The following is an 8,724-nucleotide window of genomic DNA, read 5'->3' as shown; positions in this document are numbered from 1 at the left end:
TTTTCCACGTCGTTAAATTTCCTTCTGATCGCCATCTAAGTATTATATAAGCACAGACCTCTGACTGTAAAATTTGGAAATTGCTGAAAGTTACGCTTGTAACCAGCGCGCAAATAATTCTCTTTCGCTCCTTCCGTTTCCGAAGGCAAACGGTAGAAAAAGAGATCGTACGCGAGGGGATGCCCCGTGTAATAATTCGAGCGCCGTTTATACGTAAGGGAAAACACATCGGGGGGATATGGAACGTAGAGAAGAATTTCGGTCGGGGGCGAGCAAGCACGAGGTGATGTACGTTTAATAACGGGAGGCGAGTCGGATTCGCACCCGTTTTGCCACCGTAATAGAAAAGAGAGAGTCGCTCGCGGACCGGTTTTACGACATATTAGTCGCGAAAATCGTAGATTCCTGAAGTGCCTGAAATTTTTTCGCGACACGGGAAACGTGCTATACGCGACGTATCGTTCGGTAAGACGATAAATCAAAGCGCGAATTCCTGCTTTTTATCGGCGTTTATTTCGACGATATCCGTGACAAATCGCGCGATGTATGAAGACTTTGGTCTTTGAAATAAACAAGCCAATACAATAGACAGTGTATTGACGCGAAATTGCACTGAGTTCTCTAATAATATCTCAAAGATGTGTGAAATACATATCACTTGATTTTTCGTCTCCCCTTTTACTCTCTAGTTTATTCGATTCGATCGTAATATTTCTCAAGAATATATACAAGGGGAGAAGGATATTTATCGAGATTTTATTAGGGCCGTACCTAAGAGTTATTTCTGCAAACATTCGTCGTTTAGCCGAGGTCGCAATTTGTTAATAGCAATTTCGCAAATGCTAATTTCATCGACATTCCGCGACAAGAACAAAATTGTAAACTTATGTATACAGCGGTGCTCCGGCTTCGTCTTTAAACCAGAAAACCACGTGCAGCGTGTCTTCGCCGGGAGGAGTGATGTCGCACGGTAATTCGGCGGGCCTTCCTTCCACGACACTGATGTTCACCAGAGGAACTGAAAACAGAACATTTGACATTCATTTAACGATCGTTTCGTCGTCTCGCGCTAATTCCAATTGAAAGCCTGTAGGTTGCGTATTACGATTGATCTTTGAGCATTTCTCATTTGCGTGCCATTTCCCCGTTACTTTGCAAAGCTTCTATTGTATAATAGGGAGATTTTTAAATCTCCGATACGCTAAGGGAAATGAATTTTACGAACGATTTTTCCGAGCGAGCGTTTACAAGAAACGATGCAAAACAAAAATAAATCGAAAAGCGATACTCGCGTTCGACGTGGAAATATCCGAAATATCGGCGGTTTGCCGGCCGCGGTCCGATGATACGCGAAATCGGATGGGCGATGGGATTAAGAGATTCGGCTTATGAAATTCCGTTTCTCCGTGGACATCCCCGTCCGCCGTAGCGTCGTTCGCCGGCCGGAGGCGCAATCCAGGCTAGACCGATTCCAGCACAAGTTGGATAGAGCTCGTTGGTCAGATCGCACACAGGAGGACCAATTCCTTCCGAAAATTTCCGATAGGCTATTCCCAAGAAACGAGTTTCCATTCGATTCGGTCGGCTGCCCTCGTTCTCCGTCCCCGTGTGACGAGCGGGAAAAAGAAAATCGGGAGGGTTAAGGATTTCGTCGGGGTGCGCCGAGTTCCTGGTAACCCAGGAATATTCCGGACTCTTTTTGTGTGCCGCTGATCAATCGACGCGAGAAAAAAAGACACCGCGTCTCGCCTCGCCGCTTCCGATTTGTCGCGCGCGAGAACGGAAATCGCCGTCGGCTCCTATCCTCGAAATTCTACTAGGATGAAGCGGTCTCTCTTTCCCCTCCACCCCCCTCCCGAAACAAAGACGACAACAACGAAAAAAATCTATCTTGTACTGTACTGTACGTTCCTTTGCAAGTAGATATTGGGCACTACGGGGCGTCAAAACAAACCCCCACTCCTCGGCCACTGGCGCCGACCCCCTGCTGTGACGGTCTGGAGCCCTCCCCCCTAAGGGTGTCTGTGGAAAAAAAGAGTGGAGGGGACTCGTGGACGTCTACGAGGCAATTTTCCCTTTAAATTTTTTTATTTTTAATTTTTTTAATTTTTAATTTTTTTTATTTTTTCGATCGCGTGAACATGCTCGGGCTCGAACCTGGGTCCTCCGCCTCTCCAAACAGGGTCCTAGTATACTAAGCTAGCTGAAAACTTATTAGAATAGAAGTTAAACGTAGTATTTATGGAGAGTAGTCCAGCGCTAAGATAGGGGTCCTGGCGGTCCGATTGGTTCTCCCCATAGTGCCCAGTCCTCCGATTGGTTCCGACGGTTCCGTCGATTTAAAAAAGCGGGTTGGAAAAACGAGCTAAAACAACACGTGTATAAGTATCGGCAAGATGGCGACTACCGAGGATGGAGATATCGTGCGGTATACGCATCTCCGCTTCACCACCCCTACAGAAAAACCGAGAAATGTACGGTATATTTCATCCTCTCCTCCGTCCTCTTTGTGAAAATAGAAAATCGGATAAGGTACTGCTAGAATAAAGTAACTGATACGTCAGGGCTGAACACGTGCGTCATGTACGGGTAGGGTTGACCGGGCGGCCGAGGTGCACTAGGCAGGTAGACGTTCGGTAACGTCATCGCTGGAGAGGATAGAAAGGGTCATGAAATACGGGTACCTGAGACTGTTTGACACGGAGTCTTAGGACGGAGACTATGACGTCACGGAAGAAGGCCGGGAAGAAAGGACAGGAAAAGAGAAAATGTTTTTACGTAGCATTATTTTAAAAACAGTTTTATTTATATTTATTTATATTTCTTACATAAAAATACAATATTTACATAAGAATACAATATTATTTCTTACATAAGAATACAATATTTACATAAGAATACAATATTATTTCTTACATAAGAATACAAATTGTACAATAAAAAATTATTTTACATAAAAATATTTGTACAATAAAAATTCTTATTTACAATTAAATATAACTATATTGCGTAGCAAAAAAGATTATCTCTTAGCACGAGGGAAAATAAGCGAATTCGTTATATTGCAACTTTAAAAACGAGAGTTGAGAAAACAGAGAAGAAAAATTATCGTTCTGCTACATAGCCGTATGGTAACGAACAATGACTATTGATAAATTTACGTTTCAGCAATACAGGAGCACACACTTTAGTTTCATAGCGTGTTACCAGCTCGTGAAACACAGTACGCAAAATTGCTCTAAACCGTAAGTTTATCGAAGTTCCAGCCGATTCTTCCTCATTTTCTTCATTTTCCCGTACCCTTTCTTTAGCTAACATCCAATTTCTAATACTAATAAAATTGATTAGTTGAGAGTTTTCAAAATTTAAGGTTATGCCCTTCACTTTGCAGCATTCGTGTGTTCGTCCGTCCGGTGCATGAACAATGTACGTATAAAATTTAGGGCCACCAGATACGAACGTCTCGATATAGCTACCGCGGCCGTAGCTTTCAAGCTCGTCCGTCATATCGCCTAGAAAATTTCCCGTACGTGGTTCATACTCTTTCGGATCACCGCTGTTCACGTAAATACATGAATCCGTATCATAATACATAACGCGACGATCTAATCGCTCTAAATAAGAGTATAATTTTAAATGCGTCGTATATGCAGCTATTACAACATTCGTTATCGGTGAGGGAACGACAGCGTCTTGTCGCAATCGCCACGAAACATATATTACCTCGTCGTTTACGGGTAATATGCCGGTTATCTCGTGCTCAGCACTCGTCATCAATGTCGCAAAACGCTGAGGCGTTCTCACGACTTCGGTATTTGGTAAATTGGATCGCTGGCCGAATTTTCCCCAAAAAGAATTTAAGCACAGCTTCGCGACAGAACGTAAACCGGGATTCCGAGTGACGTTACGTTTATCAAGAACGATACCTTCGGTTTTCTCGTACTCCCTCAGATATCGTTCTTTAGCATCGTCGTCGTTTTCCCCGCATTCGCGGCCATCCACTGGCTTCTTGTTTAAGCTGCAAGAATGTATCAGGGTTGGGAAAGTTACTTTATAAAAGTAACTCGTTACCGTTACCGTTATTTTTTCTAAAAAGTAACTCGTTACCGTTACTCGTTACTAATTTTAAAAAGTAACTCGTTACCGTTACAGTTACTAAAAAGTAACGAGTCGTTACAATTTTCGTTACTTTTTTACAATACAAACTAATAAATTATTTTGCATAAGAAAAACTTTTAAAAAATTGTAAGCAAGATTTCATTCAAGGTTTATTACAAAATAAATGATTAAATTTTATCGAAATTCTTTATTAATTTTTAATAAAATTTGTTGCTCCGTAGTATCATCATTTAAATGCCCTCTTTGTGGTGTTAATACAGAGCCACCGATGCTAAACATTTTTTCTACAGATGCACTGCTTGGTAGAGCTGTATTATATTTAATAAAAAGTTTTTTAAGTTTTGGATAGAATTTTGGAAAAACCGTTGCAATTCTTCTTGTTCAGATTCATTTTGCACCGTTTTTTGCTCAAAAATGAAAAAATCATCGTGATCGTCAGATTTTCCAGCTTTTGAAGAATTTTCAGTTGATCGGATTCCCAATAAATCCTCCAAGTAATTTTCAGCACGTTTTCTTTTTTCTAGAAATTGCTCGATTTCTGCTGTCAATCTGCAGTCAGATTGCGCGCAGGCTCTGCGTGATTTCTGCTGCCAATCTGCTCATATTGCCTGTCAGCAGGCTCTGCCGACAAAACCTGAGCTTAATGTGGTCACAGATGGCTATGGTTTTGACATGAAATTCTGATTAAATTTGCTGCCCATCTGCGCGCATACTGCTAGCATTTTGCTATCTGGGATATACAATATATATGAAAAAGTATAGAAAATTATTTATTAAAATATTTAAATATGGTTCTGAAAGTCTTATATGCATTTTTATATGATAAAATACCTTTTAGCTTATATAAAGTAATATCTTATTTATATATAATACAAATTATAGGAGCTTTGAAAGACTTGATTAAATGGTTTTCAATGAATAAGAAAGAATGATAATAATGATAATATACCATATAAGAATTATACAATATTTACAATGATTGAAATATAATGTTTATTTTTTGAGCATATGTAAAATAGATATCAAATTGAAACAGTAATCCTTGATTACAAATTATTGCTAATAATTAAAAAATAAAATAATTTGACTTACGTAGATCAAAAATAGAGAAAAACTAATTAAGTAATAAGAGTACAAACATGTGAAAATACAGTCTCAATTTTAAATGTAGATTACCATTTTATTATTATTTACATAAAATACACAATATATATATTATTTACAGTCTGTGTTAGAGCTGAATAAGTGCAGTATATGGGAGGAAAAATTAGAACTATTTACTGCTCACTTTTCGGAGAAGATTAATGTATTAAATGTTGAAAATCAAAAATTCTTATGTACAACAGTTTACCATCATCTAATGGCTATACAAAATTATGATATATCTTTATATATATATTGCCACCTTTAAAATCATCTATAATATTGTTAAAACCTATATTTACGCCTATTACTTTTCCTGAAGAGGATTATGGTTTACATAAACTTTTGATTAAAGAGTAACATATTTTATCATTTTTATGATATTTTTTACAAGAGAAATTATTTTTAGGTTACTAAAGGTGCAATGAAAATACATTACGTACAAGGTTCTCATATTACAATGATGGGCAAAGTAGCATCATTTATTAACGCAGAATTCTAAAATATATAGCTCTGTATCAATATTAAATTATCACTTAAACAATATTAATGGAAAAATTATATAATTAAATAAAATTTGTAAAAATGTGAATACTTAAAAGTATTTGACAAAATAAAAGTTAGATCTATATATATTTGTTTATATGAATATGCTGTATGTTCGGTAATAACTGTGTCACGGGTCCCACTGTACACTACGGGTTAGACCGAGTAGGGAAGTTTTCTACCTATTTGCCATAATTAATGAGAAATTAATTTTAAAAATTGACTAATCCGTGCGAGTATAAGTATGCGGCGAAAAAAAACATTCCATTTTTACACGGTTGTTAGACGCATACATAATTAAACTTGATTATTAATTAATTATTGATTGCTGGATTATTAATTTCAGTGTGTTTTAGTGCACAGAAATTATTGGGAAAATCACATAATACAAGAGAATTTTTCTATTCGGTTTAATTTGATTTACTTATACAAAAGTGCTGGTAATACAATTATGCTTATACGCATCAATATATATATGATTATGCTTTTATACATATTCAAGATCTAATAGAAAAAAAATCCAGAAGACAGGAAGAAAAATTTATTACTAGCTTACAACGTCCAAAATAATTATTTCACAATTATGTTTGAAATTAAAAGCAGACAATTCTAGCAAAAATAGAATTCTATAAAACTAACTAATGATGACTGCGACTTATACTAGAGAGAAGAATATGATATTTTACAATATCGGTGAAGAAGAGATACATAAATATATTTTAGAAATATATTCTACATACAATTCTTACTATTTCTTAATAGATTAAATTGTTTTTTAAAACTGCATGTATTACATGAATAATCCTGCACACATAAGAGCATGTATGAATTATTTTAAGTAGTATTACTATGCGGGTTCTAACTCTGGTCCTCCGAGGGGTATACGGGGCGAGGGGAAACCGCGCGGGCGAGGGGAAACCGCGCGGGCGAGGGGGCATGACGTCACGCGGGCGGAGGGGGATTTTGATGGCGCAGGGTAATGACGTCACGCGGGCGGGGGAGCTTATCGCGGAAGCATAAACAGCGCGGTGTATTACAAAGGGCGAGTGCCGATGTCCGGCTGCTCGAGAATTTATAAACATTATAAACAAATATCGTCTCACTCTGCACTATTGCACGTGCGGCATTATTGAATTTCGTAGAAAGATGATAAGATTAGCGCCGATGTCCGGCTGCTATAATTTATTATAAACAAAATAGAACCATCGCGGTGGTCTCTTCATTTTTTCCAGGAAAAGTCGCTCGCGCACTATTGTGCGTAACATTCCCTCTCCCACGCTTATGCGAACTCCTCGCGCTATCCCTCTCCCACACTTTACAGACGCCTCATGCTATCCTTCTCCTACACGCGTGCATGCCTCGCGCTATCTCTCTCACACCGCCTTGCGAACGCTGTATCATCCGCGTGCATGCCTCGCGCTATCCTTCTCGCACGCCTCGCGCTGTCCTTCTCCCACATGTGTGCATGCGATCGCCTCGCGCTATCTCCCTCATACCCACCGTCTTACGAACGCTATCCCTCTTTCACGATCATGTGAACTCCTCGCGCTGTCCTTTTCCCACATCCATGCGAACACCTCGCGCTGTCTCCCTCATACCCGCCGTCTTACGAACGCTATTCCCTCTTCCACGCTCATGTGAACTCCTCGCGCTGTCCTTCTCCCACGCATTACGGCATCGTACCTTAAGATCGCGCGTGCAGTTTGTACGGAGGACATGCATGGAAGGGAAGCGAAAGAAATACATAATCATTTTTTTCATTTTTTAACACATTTATTTATTTATTTATATTACCATACATCACCCCGTCTCAAGGTTTCAGACAAAATTTCATCCACAGCATAAGCTAATAATTCGCAATCTATGATAGATGTTTTATCATAGACTTCACGCAAGATTTTGACCGCAGAATCTCTCTCGGCGCCAAACATATTACTTTGCAAACTCCGGACAAATTGATCGAAACTCTCATTTACGGCTTCTAGATTCTCACACAGCTTCAAATATTCGTGATCAACACAGTGTTCGAGTTCGAATAAGAAAAATATAGTTGACGGTTTCATGTACAAGCAAGAATCGCGCAACGTAAGTTTGACAACACTCGCATCACTTATTTTAATAATCTCAATTGTTAAATCGTTAATCCATATTGGTGTATGATCGGGCGTTTGCACAAGTTGTTCAACGTCCGCTCGTTTCAGCATTAGCGATTCCCATGTATCGATAGACAAAACGATTTGGTTGCCTCGTTATCGCCCAGATGTAGTTCCACGTAAGATGTTATTCCAACGCTGATTCCGATATCCAAGTATTTATAAGCAGTGCGCGTCAAAGCAAATCTGCGTACCAAAATACTGGTATACAGCGAGGTTTACCGCATCTGAAAAATACAAAAAATATGAAATAGCATGGAAAAAACATATATGAAAAAAAATATATATATATATGTATGAAACATTTGTGATACTTACAAATCAAGTGTTTTCTTGTACGGCTTAATTTCATCTCGTGGTTTCTTGCATGGCTTAATTTCGTCTCGTGGAACGTAGTAATTCACGCGTTTGCAACCGTTGCTGGTGGTTCCTTCAGCGGAGTACATTTTATCTCTCGGTGATGACAAGTGGACCGTTGGTACTAGCAGTTGACACGACACTGATCGTATAAAAATTAATCGAATATACGTGACACTTATTTTTCAAAAGTATGATGTGGTGGGAGATCAATGCTCTGAAAATTTAGGAGAAGGGGAAACGGTCAACGTTAAAAAGAATTCTTAAAAACGACTCGCGAGGAAAGGAGTGGGGAGAATAAGAAATAAAAAACATTAAATACGTTTACACATTTTATTTATAAAAATATTGCAATTTTTTTTGGCGTTGCGACCACCAGCTAAATATTTTTAATACATTCTGTAAT

Source organism: Polyergus mexicanus, unplaced genomic scaffold (assembly GCF_030449975.1).
Source record: "Polyergus mexicanus isolate NDT 795.1 unplaced genomic scaffold, iyPolMexi1.0 SCAF_4, whole genome shotgun sequence".
Classification (NCBI taxonomy): domain Eukaryota; kingdom Metazoa; phylum Arthropoda; class Insecta; order Hymenoptera; family Formicidae; genus Polyergus; species Polyergus mexicanus.
Note: the sequence above shows the minus strand (reverse complement) of the source record.